The sequence below is a fragment of the Chiloscyllium plagiosum genome, unplaced genomic scaffold (assembly GCF_037043375.1).
Source record: "Chiloscyllium plagiosum isolate Xiang-an unplaced genomic scaffold, Cpla_swu_hap1 HiC_scaffold_50, whole genome shotgun sequence".
In the NCBI taxonomy this organism is placed as follows: Eukaryota; Metazoa; Chordata; class Chondrichthyes; order Orectolobiformes; family Hemiscylliidae; genus Chiloscyllium; species Chiloscyllium plagiosum.
The window spans coordinates 21,413,948-21,434,890 of record NW_028270188.1 but is presented as its reverse complement, the minus strand read 5'-3'; positions in this window follow the sequence as shown (position 1 = coordinate 21,434,890).

Here is a 20,943-nt window from a genome sequence, read left to right as displayed (position 1 = left end):
TTCTGGTATTATACCTTTGGACAATGGCAACATAGACATCAAAGTGGAATGCTCAGAAATCTGATTCTTGGTTTCCCAGAGAATCCTAGGATAAATCCCATCCGGCCCACGGGAATTTATATATTTTCACATTTTCAGAGTTTGTAACACCTCGTCCTTGGGAACTTCAATCCGATCTCGTCTAGTAGCCTGTATCTCAGTATTGTCCTCGACAACATTTTGTTTTCCCAGTGCGAATCCCGACGGAAGATATTGCTTTTGCGCTACCCCATCACTTCCGACTCCACACACTACTTACCACAACTGTCCTTCATTGGCCATATTTTATCCATTCATTCTTTTAGCTGTTACATACCTATGGAGAGCTTTAGGATTTTCCCTTATCCTATCTGCCAACAAATTCTCAGTTCCCTCCTGGCTCGTCTTCATTCTCTCGTCAGGTCTTTCCTGTTTAACTTGTAACTTTCAATGCCCCTAACTGAGCCTTCGTATCTCATGCGAACACAAGCCTTCTTCATCTTAACAAGAGCTTCAACTTCCTTAGTAATCATGACTGCTGCGCTTGACAATTTCCTCCTTCTCTGACAGGAACATACTTATCAAAGACACACGGAACCTGCTCCTTGAATAAGTGCCACATTTCTATTCTGTCCATTCCCTGCCATTTACTTGCCCAACCTGTGCATGCGCACTCTTATCTAATCGCATTGCAATGTTCTTTCCCCCAGCAGCAGCGCTTGCCCTCCGGTGTATATCTATCCCTTTGAAAAGCTCAAGTAAACATAACTGAATTTTGGTAACTATCACCAAAGTGCTCACCTATCGCCAAATCGAACGCCATGCTGTGTTAATTACTCAGTCCCAAATCTAATTTGGTCTCTCCCCTTGTTTGCCTGTTCCATTGCATAGTATTGTAGGAATCTATCGTAGATACTCAATACTCTCCTCGTCAAGGCAACCCTGACTGAGCTGCTTCGACCGATCGACATGTTGATTAAAATCCCGCATGATAATTGCCATACCATTTTTTCAGGTGTTATTTGTGTCTTTGTTTATTGCCCTCCCCAATGTGATCTTAAAATATGGAGGCGGATTGACTCTGACAATCAGCGACATTATCTTCTGATTTCCTCCCAAATGGACTCAAACTCATTCTCCATAAAACGTATATCATCTGACAGCATCGGTCTGAGGTTGTCCTTGAATGTTTGAGTTACACCACCTTCCTTACCATCCTTTCTGTCCTTCCAAATTGTCTCATGCCCGTGAATATTTCCCTCCCAGTCTTGACTATGCTGTCTCCATGTATCTGCAATGTCTACTAAATCGTATTCGTTCATGATAATTTATGCCGTTATATCTCCTTCCTTCTTCCGAAAAGTACGAGCATTCAGGTACAGTGCCGTTATGGTCGCTTTCTTACCCATTGATTAACAACATCTCTAATAATATCTTCTACGCTATCCGTTCTTCTTGCTATTTGCTTCTCCTCACTTGTCCATTTCAGACCTCCCTGCTTAGTACACATGTGCTCAAATACACCTTGCAGGTGAAGCAACACTTTCCCTACAGTTTGTACACTCCAGTCTAATAGATTCACTGCTCATATTATGCTCGCCACTACCTTGGGAAATGAAGTGTGGACTGAATGACCGTTTTGCAGAATATCAAGTTCTATTGCCAAAAATGTCCCTGAACTTCCGGTTGACTGCTCCTTTAGCACAGAACCATGTTTCCTAACCAACGTCTCTATCTCAGGCTTACTGCAGTGTTCCACCATAGCTCAGCGCATGCTGAAAAAGCAACAGACCATTTTCTGTTTGAGGACCCCGCAACCCTCCATATCAATTTCAATCATTTTAGAGGCCTGAAGCCTCCCATGTCCTGGCCCCCGCCACACCCACCAGGCCTAGTTTTCGCACAGCAGCCAATACATACTACCTATCGTTCGTCATAATCAGTCTCCGTGATCAGTTGTTAATGCTCCAAACAAATCATTATCGATTCCTATGTCCAACTGTTAGTCTCTCTCTTTCGGCTCTATCCCGACATCTGGTTTCCTCCTAATTATTGCGCCCCCACATTTCTTCTGCATATAGACCAAAATTTTCCTGAAAACCATCCGTGCTGGGGACGGCGTCCCTGGACCGAAAATGTTAACTCCGATTTCTCTTTCCAGCATCTTTTGGTCTTGCCCCTGAGGAAGCAAGATACTGTGCTTATGTAATGGCCTCCTGCACATAAGACAGAACAGTGTTAAACCTGAAAAGTTCTCTTGTTGATGAATCCCATTACAATGTGAGCCATTGGCATCGACTTCGTAGTTCAATAAATATAGATATCATGTGCTTGGGATTTGTGCCGCAGTTCTGTTCTGGATATGATTAAAAAAACAGAGCAAAATCTCGGTCATGTCAGATGTGAACACATAGGAATCTCCACAAGAGGTGGAATTAAGTGAATGTTTTTCAGTTCGAGAAAATTCGCACCATTACTCACTGTAATAGCCTGTGGCTATCAAAGCAAAATATTTTATAACCACTTAATACAGCGTTTTCAAGTTAAAATATCTGAATTATCTCTCTCCTGTGTGACAGTACAGTTGTGTCAGCAAATGGGATAACTGAGTGAAACACTTTACTTGTACAGCTAGCGAACATTCCTCTTGTGGTAAGATATAGGGGCAGAATGCAGGAAGAGGGATGGAAGGGTTTTGAAAAAGTTTGACATCGGGACTGAGGAAGTGTTCATGGTTCTAACGAGCTTGAAGTGGGCATATTCCCAATTCAGGACGAACTTGTATCTTATGTTCCTCTGTGTGACAACGGAGGAAATTATAGGTGTTCTGAGCAATATTTTATTTTCCTTTAGGTTTGTAGTGGACTGGACTAACGCAGTTCTACTTTTCAGCAAGAGTGGGAGAGATAAACCAGAGAATCACGCAGCAGTGAGTCTCACATCAATTCAATGGAACCTTTTGGAGCAAACCCTGAAGGAGAGAGTTAACAGCCACTTGTCCAGTCAAGGTTTCGTCAGGAAGAGCCATCACGGTTTTGTTACAGAATGTCATGCCTAACAGATTGGATTAAGTATATTTTATTGGCAAGTGATCAGGCTTTTTAACGAGTGTAGTGAAGTTGATGTTGTTTGTGTGGATTTCAACATTGCCTTCAACACGACACCACACTGGAGACTGGTAAGAGGATAAAAGTGAAAAGGGATTTAAGGTACCCTGGCAAGTTGGATCCAAACTTAATTTGGTGGTGGTAGAAGACACAGGATGGTGATAGAAGGCTGTTTGTGCGATTGGAACTGGCATTCAATGGTGTAACACAAGGATGAATGCTGGGTCCCATGTCGTTTGTGAATGTGTGTAAAGAATATAGAACAAGTTAGGGGGAAATGAGAAGCAGAGTTGTCGATGATACGAATATTAGCAAAGTGGTTAATCGTGAGGAAGAAGGTCTTAGGATGGAGGAGCTCAGAGATGGATTTGACAAATTTCAAGTTCAGATAGGGGATGTTGAAACTAACCATGAAAACGTGAGGTAATGCAAATTGGAAGTAACACATCAACTGATAACTCAATGAATGGCAGGACACGAGGAAATCCAGAGGAACAGAGAGACTTTTCATGTTTGGCCACATATCCGTGAAAGCAGCAGAACATCATGACAATCACAACTTTATCAGTCAAGGCAAAATTGATAAAAGCAGATAAAGTGGTGGCACAATTAGACAAGATGGTGAAGAAAGTACTTGTCACGCTTTTTTGTCATTCGTCAAAAAGTCGATTATCCAAGTTGGAATGTCATATTATGGCTGTATCGAGCATTGGTGAGATCACATTCAGAATACTGCTTCCAATTATGGTCAACTTCTCCAGGCAGGATTTTGTGAAAATTGAAAATGTCCAAAAATGATTTGCAACGATTTGTGGGGACTTGAGGTCTTGAGTTAAGAGTGGGGACGGGGTAGGCAGACGCTTTTTCGCTGGAATGTTCCAGGCAGCGCGTAATGTTCTCACCGTTTATAAAATGATGAGAGGTATGGATAGGCAACTGGCCTAAATCATTTACGCAGGATGGTGAAGTTCAAAACTGGAGGGCACAGGTTTAAGGTGACAGGCACTGAGACACACTAAATAAGGTATAGAAAGTGAGAGAATGATGGTTGATTTCCAACAGGCATTGCTTCAGGTCTGTATTCGGTTTTAATAAATAAGCATTTTTTTTCGTGAAAGTAGTTTGGAAGTTAAGTCGTGAATGGAACGTTAGGGGTACTAAAATTGGTGATGTACTATGCAATATTGTCCAATGCACTATGAAATGGAGAATGCAAAATTTATAAGGAATAATCAATAAAAATCTTTTAAATTAAATGAAATGTTGCAGGACTCTGAAATACACACCGAACTGGTTGTGCTGGAATATGAGTCACATTGACTTTTCTGCAGGAGCATCAACTGATTCGGAATACAAAATGTTATTTTTCATCTGTTCAGCAGTGGCGAAGCCAATATATATACCTCCATTCCGATCAGCACTTGACAAGGTGAGCATGCATTGCCTGAACGAAACATTCCAGTTCATGAAACATTTTTTTTTCTTTTGCGAAACAGAACGTCGCAGTTATTAAACTACAGCTTTCTCTTTTCCTTTACCAATTTTAATATTCGAACATTCAGTTGAACTGACAGGATGCTGAATTCTACAATTATTTCTTTTCTTTCAGGTATTCAGCCTCTGTAGTTTTCTTTTCTTTAGTGATCTGAATGACCTGATATTTATGGGGAAAAGAATGCTGCAGTTTTTCTCGCATGCGACAGAAGAATCAACTGGGTGGTGATAGGTGCATCATAATTTTCCTATGCAGTTGAGCTGAGGTGGTATCGATTTAAAAGTGTTGTTCCGGAAAAGTACACCTGGTAAGGCAGCATCCATGGAGCAGGAAAGTTGATGTTTCAAGCATAAGTTCTTCGTCAGGATTGTTGGAAACATTAACACTCCTGGTCCTCAGATGTTGCCTAACCAGTGTGCGTTCTAGCGCCATCCTTCCTGACTCGAATCTCCTCGCCTTCTCCTCAGGTGGAGTAGTGTTACATACTGTTCCTGAGATGTAACAACATGTTCGTAATGATCGTTTGGATATGCAGTTGGAAGCTCATCATTGAAGCAATTCATTCTCCCCCTCCCAATCTGCCAAGCACATGCAGGTCCTTTGCCTCCTTCATTGACATTCCCTAAACACCTGACGCCTGAAAGAAGAAGGCTCATCTTCCCGTTGGGCCCTTGATGCCACATGGGATCACCAGTTTCCTCATTCGCCCTTCCCTCTCATTATTCTAGTTTCATGATTCCAACTCACATTGCCCTAATTACCTGCACATCACCATTCCAACCTACCCACTACCCTATCAGAAATAGTATCTTATTCTCCACCTTTACCTTCTCATCGCATTCTCAGCTATCACGCCCCCAAACCCCCAAACCGCCCATTTATCTCTCAGCCCCCACCGCCACAAATCTCATTCCTGATGAAGGGTTTATGTCCGAATCAGTTCTCCCGCTCCTCGCATGCTGCCTGACCTACTGTGTTTTCTGTCACCACACTGTCGACTGTGAGTTCTAGCATCTGCAGTTCTCACTTTCTCCACGGGGCACTATTGTGTAAACGTTGTAGTATTGGAAAAGTGCAGTTTCTGTGGCTTTCTAAGTTGTTAATTTCATTTGCTCAATCGGCTCTAGCTGGAGTATTGTCTGTCTTTCTGCAATTGTCATTATGGCAGGAATGTGATAGCATTGGAAGCGGTGCAGAACAGATTTACCAGGATATTGTCTGTTCGAAGAGTTTCACTTATGAAGATAGTTTGGACGGACTGGGCTGTTATAAAGATGTTCTTTTTTAAAAAAAAAACAGAGCTGTGCTTTTTCTCAAGGCTAATGTGTCTTTATATCTTTTTTCATCAAAGGCGTTGTAAAACAGTTCAGGCTCCAAATCGGATGAAGTGTTGCAGAGATGAAAGTGTTCGCTGTGAGGCCTTTCGTTTCTCCGTAAACAGCTGAGGCTTAAGGCCAAAGTTTTTATGTTTTAGAAATGAACTGTATAATGGAAAAGGAGTAGTCATTCTGGAAAGCTGAATTCCGGTATTGAGATCCTGCAGCAGTGGTGCACTAACTAATAATCTCTCTCCTTCTGCTCTTCTAATTTTTACCTATAAGCTTCTGTTTCATTTTTACTGTGTTTTAAGGTGCTTGTTTTTTTAGGTTTGTTGTGTATTTTCAGAACAGCATAAGTAAGTCTAGTTTGGATAGACTAAGTTCTGTGGATATTCTATATTCTGTTTTTTGTTTTACAACCCGGCATTTTGTGAGTAATTTTTGTAACTAGCTTACTTGGGTAATTTTCACTATACACTTAAAGAAAAAAGTATAACGTTACGGTCTAGGTTGTCTGCTTACTAAAGTTTTGAATGATTTAGCCTCGTCCATATCAAATCGGGAAGTAGTTGATGGATTAAAAGAGCAACTGATAGGTGCTTGCGTCTTTATTACGGGTGTTGATTTCGATTGGGGTAGACAATGCTTGGGAAAGCAATGTCGTATTTAGGTACAAAGAGTTGTCTGGCTTTGGACGATGTAAAGTTGGTAGTTTTCCAAAAAAATAATTCAGGCCAGGCTTCTGGAATTAGCAGACATGCTGGGGTTGTATTTGTCTCTTTCTGTGAGGAAAGGACAGATCATTCCCGCAATAGCTCAGCATTTAACTAATCTGGAAAATCCATGAGTATCTGTAGCGATGGTTAAAACTTATTTGAAATTGAAGCAGCTTGAGTTAGACGCGAGAGATAAAGAAAGGATACCAGATTTGAAGCAGTTTGAGATACGATTGGAAGTGGAGAGAGGGAAGAAGAGACAGCAGCAGAGCAGAGAGAAAGGGAGACAGGGTTCGAACTTCAGAAGTTGGCAATTATTAAAGGAATTCACCTTAAAAGGCTGGAGATAAAGGCTGAAGGTAAGCTTACTCTGGAAGAGCATATTGTTAAAACGGCAAGGGTGGCAGCTGAAATGGCTGATTGTTATGAAGTGGTCCATAAAACAAGGATGGGCTTCCAGAATCATTTTACGTCTGAGGGATAGAAACTGGGGCAAAGAGAAATCCTCACGTGGAAACGGAAAGATAAATCTCTGTGAAGATCATTCGGATAACTTATCACAGGATAAATAGGAAAACATTGAAGGGAACAAGATCTGCGGTTTTCATTGCGAAAACGTAGGCCATATGAAATCAGTGTTGGAGAACTAGGGAATGCACTGGAAAGTCAGATGCAGGAAAACGAAACAAGCCTGGATGTTTTGTTGGCATAGCAATAGAAAGCACAGTGGAGGGTGGAAAGCTGCATCAGAGTGCACAAGACGTTGGTGAGGGGGAAGTGGCAGATCTGCTTTACTAATGTACCTGCAAAGTTAAAGTTTATTTACCTTGGCCAGGAGTAGCAGATAGAGAGGTAACAATATTAAGGGACACAGGAATGTGCCTGTCTGTGATGCAGAAAATGGGGAAATGTGTACTCCCGAAGAACTATGCGTACGGGAATTCATGGCTGGATGAAACATTGCTCAGTTATGTACAGTGGTGCTAAAGTTGGCAGAAAAGAGTGGAGAATTTCTGGTGGGAGTTCTAGACAAACTCTCAGCTCCAAGAATACAACTTGTGCTTGCAAATGATATAGCTCAATCACCGGTAAGCCTGCTGCCTACTCCAGTTGAAAAGCCAGTCAAGATGCAGGCAAGTGTGGTAATGCAGTACGTTTATCAAAGGATTTTTCTCCGATTGTGTCTTAACGCGATCACAGAGTTACAAGCTGAAGCAGGAGAAATCAAAAGGCACGGACAAGGAAGCTGAAATATGATTATTACAATTTTTTTCAGATAAGCAGGGGACAAGCATTATAAATGCAAGTATATTCAGCTCTGCTATGCTACTGATTTAGAGCAGAAAGATGAAAAATTAAAGCAGTTGGATCAGAAGACATGTACTTGGAAGGAGAGTGAATGCATCCCCGTGTGATATTACTTATCAAATGATATGCTAAGGAGGAAATGGAGAGCAACACATATTCAAGCAAGTGAGTAATGGGCAGAACTTTTTTCCTGTAGGGTACAGAAAAGTGGTGCTGCGAGTGTCGCATGTGCCACAAATTGGAGGTTAAATATGCTTGAGGAAAGCCGAGGCTGAAGTACAAATATATTTTTACTGACCTGGATTGCAGGGGAATGCATTTGAAATTTGCCAGACGTATCATACATTTCAACTAATAGGAAAACCATGGGAAATAATAAAGCCTGCACCTTTAATACCTATCCCAGCGTTCGAGGAATCTTTCTTAAGTGTCTTCATTCATTGTGTAGTTTCCCTACATCCAATAAAAGATGGGTATAAGTATTAATTAACAGAAATAGTTGGATTGACGACATTTACAAATGTTGTTCAATTCTGCAAGATGACAGCTAAAAGGATTGTGTTAGAATTACGAATTTTTAAAAAAAAACTAGATGAAGACTACCATCAGAGATACAATTAGCTCAAATGTCAAACTTCACCTCCAAACGTTTCAAGGAGTATATAGATAAAACGATTCAAATCTACTGTATATCATCCAGAATCATAGGGTGCACTGGAAAGGTGATGTCAATTATTAAAGACTATGTTGAGGTTTTATGGTTCGGAGTAGCCAGATTATTTCCATAAGGGAGTTGCGCCAGTGCTGTTTGCGATCTGAGATGTACCAAAAGAATCCGCCAAACTAAGTCCATCTGAAACCAATTTTGGGCATAAAGTAAGAGGATCATTAAAATTTATGAAGGAAAAAATAATGTCAGATTACAGAGACCACGCATTTGGACGATGTGTCAAATTTTAGAGTTGGACTAAATAATGTTGGGGATTTGTCGAGACAGTATTTAAAAGTATCGCAGCAAATGGTGAAGCAGGAAGTGCATGAGAAATCAAAAAATCACAATTTTGCCACTGGGAATAAAGCATTTATTTAAATTTCATTAATCAGTGAAACTTTAAAGCAAGGTTTAAAAGACGTTATCAAATTGAGAGGAAATTGAGTGAGGTTATCTACTTGATAGGGACACCAGGCATGAAGGAATCTCACAGAATGTGCGATGGGAATCTGCTCCTACGGTATTTTGGCAGAGAAAGAACGCAAGAGAACATGTTATTGATTACGACACACTGGGTAGAACCACTTTCAGGGAATTCTGCATTGGACGTTCCTGAAATAAAATTGGACAATGCAAAAATTATCCAATATTGGTAAAGTTATTCAGTTCTCTTCCAGAAGAAAATCGAAAGAGTTATTACTCTTGCATAGGGAGATCTGCTGAAATATACTGGAAATTAATAACCTAATTGTAGATGATGTAAATATAGGAGATGCTGTTCTGACTCTGTAACATCCTTGCAGGCATAACGCTCTAAAGTTGTACAAGTTCATAAGGAGATGTCACGTATGCTCCAAATGGCATAACTGAAGTGAGTTTCAATGAATGGGGTTCACCCATCATCATGGTGCCAAAGGCAGATAAGACCCAACAGTTGTATGTGGACTATCACAAAATCAATGTTGTTAGAAAGACTGATGCATACACATATCTGCAGTTGGATAACATTAGAAGAGCAACTTACATTTCTATGTTGGACTTCCTCAACGGTTACTGGCAGTGAACTTTGTCAGAAAGCTCAAAGGCAATTTTATTACGCCAACAGGTCTGCAGAAATTTAAAGTAATGCCTTTGTACGGAAAACACTTCAGCCACATTTCAGAGGTTAACTGACAAGGTAATCGCCGGATACGCAACTGTGTGGTGTATGTAGTGCCTGGTGACTCTCAGTGGCACATGGATTGAATATTTACATCATTTATCGGGCTTGTTCGATCAAATTCGGAAGTCAAACTGGTTTGTAAACCTAGCTGAAAGTGAATCTGCCAAAGCCAACGTCACCTTCCTGGGATATGTCATTGAACACGGACAAATCGCCCAACGGGATACGAAACGGAAAGTTACATGGGACGTTTACACATTGTTGACGAAAACAGCAGTACGACGGTTCCCCGGAGTGAGGTGCTTTTACGGAAAATTTGTGCTGAATGTTAGCAGTGGGACAGCTCCACTCACTGGACTGTTAAAAACAGGCAGGAAATTTCAGTGAACTCAAGACTTTCAAAATGTATTTGACAGACTAAATACTTCGTTAACCATTGCCAAAGTATCAGCCACAACTAATTGTAAGAAAGCTTTCAAGGTGCCTATCGATGCAAGTGATGTGTGTGTCTCTCTTCTTCTGCCCCTCTAATTTCGACCTGTCAACCTGTTTCATTTGTACTCTGTGTTTATAGGGTTGAATTATCAGGACTGGTGGGCATTTTTGCAAAAGCATAATTAAGTCTATTTTGGATAGCTGAGTTCTGTGTGTATTCTATATTCTGTTCACTGTGTTTCATCCCTTAATATTGTGAATAATTTTCTCTCTGTTTTACAAACTGGAAGTCAACCTAGCTGAAGTAATCCGAGTAAATTTTACTATATATTCGCCAAAACAAATAACGACGTTACGCTCTGCATTGCCTGCACAAGAATGTTTTGAGTGGTGTGGCCTAGGCAAAACTGGAGTTGTTTTTTTCTCAGAGCAGAGCTGATTGTGAGGAGACATGATTGACGTGCGCGAAATAATGAGGAGCATGGAATTACAGATTGAAGGAAACATTTGCTCTTGATCGATCACGGGTTTGTAGATTTCAGACAAGATGCAGAAAGCTTTGAATAGACTGGTAGGAAAACTTTGTCAGTCAGCAGGTGATAGACTCTGGAACTCACTCTCGATAAAGATCAGTTGGACAGTTAACACTTCATTCTTCTCTGATTCCGCTGGCCAAAGAGTTTCGAAAAATGCTCAAAGCCGACCATTCCCGCGAGAAACAGTTGTTCGATCGATAACTTTATGAAATGGAAAGGTATCCATGAGTAACGTGTGAGACTATTCGGCTTCCCTCCTGTGATGACGCTGAAACATTGACTCTCACGGTCTTGGCGACATTTAATGTAGGCATTCTTATTACCGCAGATGAGGAACTCATACCATATTTCGGCTTCAGGAAAATCAGTTTTTTTGCTTATTAGAAGTCTGCACAACCTCCGCGCACAACATTCTAACCTACAATGTCCTGATTCATCGGCAGACGCGTTATCTATTGCGCCACTGGCCCAACGCACGCGCATGGCCTTAAGAGCCGTGATGTTAACACGGACCTGGTTATTAGCAGTATGTTCACCAGTTGAACAAGCGATAAAGAAAATCACTGTCACTCCTTCCGTCCAATCTTCATCAACTTTCAAAGCAGCGAATTTTCCAAAAAAAAACGCATATGTCCTCATGACGTTTCCATTCACACTCTGTCTGCACAGTCATTCAATGGAATCACTGCTGATCTGATGGATTTCGAATCCACTTCTTCACCATATATGACGTGAACGTGAGCCTCATGAACACCACCTATATACCAGTTAATTTTCAGAGGTTTCGATTACAGTAACGATCTTTGCGAGTATGCAGGAAAGTGAATATTGTGAACCAACAAAAAAAAACATTCCCTTCATGGAAATTAATCCTGTGCAAAGTCAACCATTTAAGGATGGGCAGATGACGTAAAAATCCTCTGCTTCTCTCTGCACAGATGGTTCTCCAAGAATTGACTCTTTGGAGAATTCTTCTTTGTAATTTAGACTGTCCCAGTTGCAGATATTCTGTCAATCCACAAACAAATGTCCTGCTGAAAACTGCTTCACTAAAGCTTAAAACAGTTGACTATATTTTCTCCCATCTGATGTCCCAATGTTCCCTGCTCCATGACAATACAAGTGCTTGCAGGTGAAATTGGAATTCCCAGCCTGATGTCCCACTGCTTCTTGATGCGTGGGAAATGAAGCCGCTGTCGTTAAGGCTGGAGCTTTTAGCCTCGATATTTCACGTGCCTCTGTATCATCACGTAATGGCATTCCGCTCACCGACTACACTTTTGCAGCTACATACTTGCGTTCATCGCTTTCACCATTTCCAAATAGTTTTGGGTGCAATGCGACTCAATCTCTCTCATTTCACGACTGGGAACTGAGATTATATGACATGCCATTATAGGATTACGTCAATGAGTGAGGAAATTGGTGAAGTAACCGATGTAAAATAAAGTGTTCTTGAGAAATATATTTCAGCACTGCCCTGCAGCATCCAATGACCCTTTTTTAGTTTTGTCAATATCTAGCAACCGTAATCTCATACAACCTCAGTGTTGCAATTGCTACAGTCTCTCGGGACATAGAAGTTAAAGATTCAACCGAATCTGAGTTTCCACATCTCAGTTTGACAAGTATTCATTCGTGCGTGTGGTTCTTTTCCTGACATAACCTCTGCCACAATTCTTATTGCTTTTTGCATCGTGTTTTGCCATGTGGCGCCAGGATCATGAAATGGTTCTTCCTTGGCATTATCAACACTGTAAATTCTGCTCGAATCACAGTGACAGCAATCGGCATTTTTCCCGTTTTTCTGATGTAATGTGTGTTCAGCAAATGCTGGGAATATCAATCTTTGTTTTACATAAAAATACTCTTTGTAGTGATAAATTTCCTTCTTCAAACACCCGCTGTCTGACATCTTTGCGTTTCAATTATCATAACCCACCCTTTTTGGGAGAGCTCTTTCCCTCCCACAGTAACTAACCCTCTTAAACGGCCAACCTGTCATTTCATTGTGGTATTGCACAATATAATACTCTCATTTACACTGTTCATTCTGTACTGCTGCAGTCACTGTTTTAGGTGAAAGTGCCCCAATCCCATCGTCGGCATCTTCAAGCAATTCAATCCATTTAGATGCAGCTGTTCTGTGATTAATTCTCGTGGAGCAGCTTTTCTTGACACGGACAAGAGATTACTGGAACATCGGGCTCAGCATAAGAGCACAGCGCAATATTGAGCAAAAGAAGTTTTATTGCAAAAGACAAGTTTCTGTGGCTTTCTAGTCATTTATTTCATTTGTTCATTCGGTTCCCCCGAAATATTGCCTGCAGTTTTGCAATTCAGATTACAGTAGTCATGTGATCTCACTGGAAACCGTGCAGAAATTTACCAAGTTTAAAAGTTTAGGTTATGAAGACAGATTGTTTTGACAGGGGCCGTTTTCTTAAGGCAGAGGAAACTGTGAGGATACATGTTTCATATGCACTAAAAAATGAGCGACATTGACAATGCAGACTAAAAGAAACGTTTCCTCTTGACCGATCAACAGGGGCAGAGACTGAAGTTAAGAAGTGGAAAGGGTTGAGGAGATATGCAGAAAAATCTCATCAGCAAGCGGATGGTTGAATCTGGAGTTCACTGTCTGTAAGGATGCACAGAGGCGAACCCACATAATCTTCAGAAATACATGGATCTGAACTTGAGTTGTTAATGCACATAAGAACAAGTGATAAAAATGAATAAAGACAGTCAAGAGATTGCTTCTGATGAAAACATGTACAACGAGCTTGAGGGCTGTCATTCTACACATACGTGGTATTTGTGTCGCTGTCCATGGTGGGCATGCCTATCCATTTTTTTCGCTTTCTTCGCTGTGACCCGGCTTTGAGTCTCCGTCCAGGAGTCGGGGTTTGTTTTGTTCCTGACAGCGCCATCAGCAAAAGCAGACCACCTGTATGTGGAGTGCTTTTAATACCTCGGATAATTAAGTACACCGAGAAATGAGAGACGATGTCCCAGCCTCTTAAAGAATGGGGATGGTGCCGCGGCAGTCTCTGTTCATTCAGACAGTTTACTTTCCAGTCTCCTCTAATTCCGTTTCCTAAAGATTTTCCCAAGTTTATCAAAGTTGAGACTAGGCTCTGTATCTTGTTTCCTTGACAATCGCAGGTGCCACAGTGAACCTCGAAAAGTTTGCATTTGCAAAGGGCAGCATGAGCGACGAATTCAGCTTCCCCTCCAGTGATGACTCTGGGATAGTGACTCTGACGTTCGCAGGGACATTTAATGAAGGGAGTCTCGGAGACTTCTACCCATCCCACGATCAGTAACCTTGCTTTAGGTCACTCCTCCAATTTCACTGAGGCATTTGGCAATCAATCACTCGCATTGACATTGTTCAGTCTGTGCAGCTGCAGTCAATGTTGTTGGGTGAACGTGACATAATCCCACATGAGGACTCCAAAACCATTCGATCTACTTACATACTGCTGTTTGGAGATCAGTGCTCACGTAGCAGTTTTTACTGATATGTACCAGAGATTTCTGGAACATCAGGCTCAGGAAAAGAACACACTGCAGTATTCAACAAAGGATTTTTTTTGGAAACGATCTGTTTCTCTGATCTAATTTCAATGGAGAAAAGGAGATTGTGGGGAAATGATTGAAATGTGCTAAGCAATGAGAGATAAAGAAATGTTTCCTCTCGGTCAAACAGCGAGGGGTGTAAACTAAATGTAAGATGCAGAAGGTTTTCAGTCGATGAGCATGAAATACTTTATCAACCAGTGGTGGTGGATAAATCTGCAACTCATTGTGATGAAATCAACACAACCTTCAGAGGTATTCAATCAATATTTGTGATGTTAAGGCATACAAGGCAAAGGGATGCAAAATGGAATGAATATCGACAAGCGGTTGTTTCTGCCAAGAACCCGTCCAACACGTTTGAGGTCTGTCACTCTACCTGTGCGTCTGACCGCTGTACTCGCCCCTGGTCGTGTAGTGGTTCTGAATTGGCACTTTTAACACTGCTGTCCGGCTTCAATTCCCAGTAAGGGCTGTTTTGTTCGGCATCAACATCATGGGCATCTGTGATAGGATTCCTTTCAATGCTTCGAATCAATCAATGTCGCTATGAATAACAGTGTCAATGCCCCAGCCTCTTAAAGAAGGAGAAGGTGCCTCGTCACTCCATCAACCAACATGAGGCTGAGATATTTATTTTGTTTCCTTGCCATTTCGAGGAGCCGCAGCAATTGGGTCGTTCGCTCTGTGAAATTGAAAAGTGCCAATTCGCATTATGTGGGACTATTTGGTCTTCCGTACTTGTGATGACACTGCGACATTGACTGTGATGTCATCCGGGACGTGTACTGAAAGAGATTCTCGTGTCAGCATATCAGGAACTCAAACATCATCTCGGCTCAGAACAATGAGGAAGATTAGGTGGTGACTGTAAAAAATACCTGCGTTAACCTCGAGCTAGAGAGGAGTGAAACACTTCTGATCTGAAGTCAGGCACTTTAGATTTTGCGCCACTTTCCCCTCATGTGCTTCACGCTTTCATGCTTCAGAGTTGTGATGTTTACATGGACAGGCAAAATAACAGTCAAATTCAACAATTTAACCAGGAAACAAAATCACCACCACTGGTTCAGTCCAACCCTCCCCACTTTGTGTTTCAGCACGATGCATAATGAAAACATATCTATCATGATGAAGCTTCCATTCAGCCTTTTGTCTGTTCAGCTTATTGAATGGGATCATCGCTGATCCTGTAAATTTCAACATTAGTTTCCTGTTTTTCCTCCATAAATCAAGATTAACTCGAGCATAATGGCAACATCAAATAGAGTCATAGAATCATAGAGATGTACAGCATGGAAACAGACCCTTTGTATTACTCGTCCATGCTGACCAGATATCACAAACCAATCTAGTCCGTATCCCTCCAAACTCTTCCTATTCGTACATCTATCCAAATGCCTGTTAAATGTTGCAATTGTACCAGCCTACACCACGCCCTCTGGTAGCACATTCCATACATTTATCACTCTCTGGGTGAAAACGTTGCCCCCCGTCGATCTCATTTTTTTCTTTCCACTTTCACACTAAACCTTTAATTTTGGACTCACAGACCCCATGAAAATACTTTTTCTATTTACCTTATCTAAGACCCTCATAATATTGAAAAACTCTAAGAAGTCAGCCATCAGCCTCCGACGCTCCAGGGAAAACAGTCCAAGCCTCTTAAGCCTCTTCCTATATCGCAAATCCTCCAACCCTGGCATTTTTTTTCTGAACCCTTTCAAGTTTCGTAACTACTTTCGGATAGGAAGGAGACCGGAAATGCACGCAATATTCCAACAGTGGCCTAACCAATGACTTATACAGCCGCAACATGACCTCCCAAATCATGTACTCAAGACTCTGATCAATAAATGAAAGCATACCAAACGCCTTCTTCATTATCCTAGCTACCTGCGACTCCACTTTCAACGATCTATGAAACTGCACTCCAAGATCTCTTTGTTCAGCAACGCTCTCTCGGACCTTACCATTAAGTGTATAAGTCCTGCTTTGATTTGCTTTCCCAAAAGGCAGCACCTCATATTTATCAAAATTAAACTCCATCTGCCACTTCTCAGCCGATTGGCCCAAATGGTCAAGATCCTTTTCTAATCTGTGGTAACTCTCTTCGCTGTCCACGGCACCTCCAATTAAATGACAAAAAGTAGAGGACGCAACACCGATCCTTGTAGCACTCCACTGGTCACGGAACTCCAGCCTGAAAAACAACCTTCCAGCACCATCCTCTGTCCTCTCCCTTTGAGCTAATTATATACCGTTAATGCTTTGAAGTTTAGTTTGCTTCAATGACCTGCGTGGGTTTTCAGGAAATTTAATAACGTGACACGAGATGAAAATCGCTTGCTGCAATTTCTCGAAATACGCAGTCAGTCTTCTGATAAACGTCAGAAAAAGAAAATATTACCAGCGTTTCTTTCTGCACAGGTTCTCCTGCACGATCTGAATCTTTGCCACATTTTCCCTTATTTTTCAGAGATTTACATGGGACAGATATTCACTCAATGTACAAACATGGTTCCTGTTAGATACTATTTTAATTCAGATTAAGATAACTGAACATCCTTTCTCCCAACTTGATGTTTCTTTGCTCTGTGCTCCTTCTCAATACAATCTGCTCCAGGTGAGGTTGGAACTTCTAGCCTACTGCCACAATGCCCCTTGCTTTATGCCAACTGAAGCTGATCCATATGTGATGGAGGTCCCAATCTGATATCACACTGCTCCCTGTTCCATGTCAATAGAAGTTACTACAGGTGAGGTTGGAGTCCCAGCACCGGCATTTCATGGAACTTTATACCGTCACATCATGCCCATTTCCAGTTTGATCTTCACTATTGCGCCACTCAGTCTCTCTAAGTTTAGCCCTGGGAACAAGAGATTATATTATATTCTGCAACACTGGTTACTTATGCGAAATATGACACTTCTCCATTTCATATATCAGAATTCAAACCCACGCATTTTCAGTGATTTCCCTCCCTTCCGTGGTCAATAACCCTCCTTTACATTGCTCCTCCCATTTTACTAAGCCATTCCATAATCTAATGCACACATCGGCACTATTCTGTCTGCGCTGATGCTGTCGTTCTTGATGGGTTGACGTGTCCCATCCCATGATCGGGACCTTGAAACCAGTCGATCCATTTCAATCCCGGTGATTGTGAAATCAATCCTCATGTCGGAGCCTTTACTGACATGAACCAGAGATTACCTGCTAACAATTCGTCTTGAATTCCTGCCACTAAGCCAATGTGGCACCTCACTCGCTTTGTTTCCATTAATGCCACAGACGTTGATCTTTTCAACAGTTTACCATGGTAAAATCAACACACAACATGTCATCCACACTCGTCTACTTCTTTTGCTACGTGGCTTTCAGTCTGAGGTTAAGCTGACTGGTTTGTGATCTCTACTACCAAGATGCTCTCCCACTGCCATTCCTCCTACTGCCCAGCTTAAGTTCTCAAAACCAGCTTCACTATTGTGCCCCTCTTGTTGGTCTTGCCATGACTGATGAAAACAGTGCTCTTGAAATGATTTCAAAAATCATTTCGCATTACAATAACACACTACATTGATGTTGTGAAAATCCCCTATTACTCCTACACTTTTATTTGATCATTATTGAGAGATGAACTGCTATTAAACTCCATTATACCATTAAGTTGTTCGGGGCTCTGTGGCACCCTTCCAGGAGTGCCACTGCATATTTTTGTTCCTTCGCTGAATTTTTACAGTCGCGTTTGATGTTCATTTTAATGCATAATTCCTAGGAACTACAATTTTTCTTTCGACCAAAATCGCCAGCCTTTTCATTTAAAGTCTCCTCTAATGATATCAAAGAGGGAAAAAAAAAAGATTTTCAGCAGCAGATGAACTGAGATTCGGCCGAGTTATCAATTGCCAGCGTGTGGGGCACATGTGATCGTAGTAATGATAAGATCCAACAGCGCACAATACCAGATTATAGACCAACAGGTATATTTGGACGCACAAGCTTTCGGAGAGCTGATACTTCATTCAGGTGGTTGTTGAAAATAAGATTGTTAGACACAGCTCATTCGTTCAATTAAACCTGTTGGACTATAACATGATGTTGTGTGATTCTTTTTACCTTTGTACACCCCAGTACAACAGTGGCATCTCCAAACCACTTAAAAAGTCGCCTGAATGCGCCTATGAAAAGGAAGTGTTCAGAGCAATATGGGCAAATGTGACTGGATTAGGTTAGGATATCTGTTTGGCATGGGAACTTTGGTCCAAATAATAATTTTCTGTTGTGTAAATCTCTACGATTGATACACTGCTTTATTCTGCTTCGAAAGATCAGGCAGTATTGCTTGTTGATCACTGTAAATCTTAACAATTAAAATGCCAAGGCACCGATGGCACGAAATCCTAAAGATTAAACAACCTGGGAAGATCTCTTTTGATATCACCCTAGGACGATTCGATTCAGCATTGCTTTCTTTACATGATTTATTTAGCTCTGTTGAAACTTATTTGAAATACACAGACTATTCAGTCATCTATTATACTGCAGCATTTAGATCATGAGGCCCCCAACTTACAGGTGTGCTGCTGTAGCTCAGTGGTGATACTATTGCTCTTGTAAGACTGGGATTGTGATGACGCACCTCCCTGAGGCATGTGTAAATTTTTGGACAACTGCCGAATCGAACATCAAAAGGAGCACTTTGATGCAAACAGATTCTGCTGTTGAGATCTGCAATGGGATAAATAATCCAAGCAGGTGAAATTCTACTTTCTGGATTTGCTCATTCCTGGGGGTCGTGTCGTATGACTCTTTGTGTCGGTGAAAATGAGGCTCAGTTCCCCGATGGCACATGAATACATATTTCAATCTCACACAAAAGCACACAGCTGGAAGACCTGTGTCAGAGGACGTTTCACCGAACCCATAGTGTTCGCTCTGATTTCTCCTCACAGATGCTCCAGAACTGGTGAGCTTTCTCGGCACTCTTCTGCTTTTGTTTCCCATCTCAAAATTCAGTCCTATTTATTGTGTCGTTTACGTTTAAAATGTTCCAGGGAAAATATCATTGAGATGACCACATGTAACTGAAGAACACTCAATTATACAGGCCAAGTGCTGGTAACCGGGATAATGGGCCTCTATCAGTGTGTAAAAACTCGATGACTCCATCGTTTTAGAGGAGAAACTTATCTCCAATGAATACTAAAAAAAAGCCGAAAGCTGTTTCCTTAACTAACGATTAAGGCTCTCTTGCCTGCATCCCTGGTGGTACAGTGTGTAGGATTCGGCTCTTCTAACAACACTGCCCGGGTTCTGAATCCAGGTGCGAAATTTCAGATTTATTACTCCTGAGTGAAACTGCAAAAGCAGAGCAGGTCTGACGGGAATCAATATCTCGGAACAGCTAGTGTCGCCAAGAACCTGAGGCCTCATTTGGAAACTAAGAGCATGTTTACAGACTGACTCTGTTCACTTCGATAGTTCACGCTTCATTCTCCTTATTCCGCTTCCCAAAGAGTTCATAAACCTCGGTTGGGGCTATTTCAGCTTCCACACCTCTGAAAGCGATGTGAGATTGACTCTGGTATTCTCAAGAAAATTGCTGACGCGACGCAGTTAAAGGATCCTCCTTCCTGCAGACCACTAATCCAAAAATCATCTCCGCTTCAGTACAATAAGGACGGTGAGTTTGGAAGTATAACGAAGCTGGAAGTGGCATTCCAACCAACCAAGAGACAAATCTGTTCTGCTTCTTGGCCTGTGCATACCAAACACATGCTGCAGAGTTCTGATATTTGCATGGACACTAGCAGCAATGGGAAGCCTCAGAAGGTGAAAACTCATGAAAGATAATCTCATTCACTGAATTCTCCACTTTGTGCAGCAGTGTCTTTCAATGACAAAGGAAAGATATGTGGCCTCACGTGCCGGCTTCACAGTCACCCTCTTCACTGTTGGAACTTTACACCGTTTTATTTATGGCACTGACTTTGAGTAATGGACCACTGGAGCCAGCGAGAAACTTCTGGTCGTTTCTTGCCCTGGATCTTTAATCCGATAAGATGGACAATGCCTTTAAGCTATCGCGCCTTCACCGCAGCTCAGCGCCTCAAACCAAGCATCTGTCAACATCAACCTATTCTGTTCCTTCCAGCAGCACGCCCTGCTCAAAAACAAACATCAGATAATTACAGCTCCGCTTTCTCCATCTCGAAAATTAGGGCGATAGAACCAACTCATTGGAAGCTTGGAGAGGGAAATATTGTTGCTAGAGTTGGTTCTGAATTGGAAAACAAGCTAAAGAATGTATATACGTCAGGTCACAAGGGTTCCTGGCAGCATCACTGGGGTTCCCTGTTTTGCACTACGAATTTGCATCGACCTGCATACACCACCCAGTCAAGAAATGAAGACCTATTTCTCTTCTTGTGAATTATCTGACTGGAAACCAATTCCTGGTTATACACAGAAATTCCACTGAAGGTTTGTAGCTCAGGTTGAGATTTAGGGTGCAGGTTTGCTCGCTGAGCTGTAGGTTTGATATCC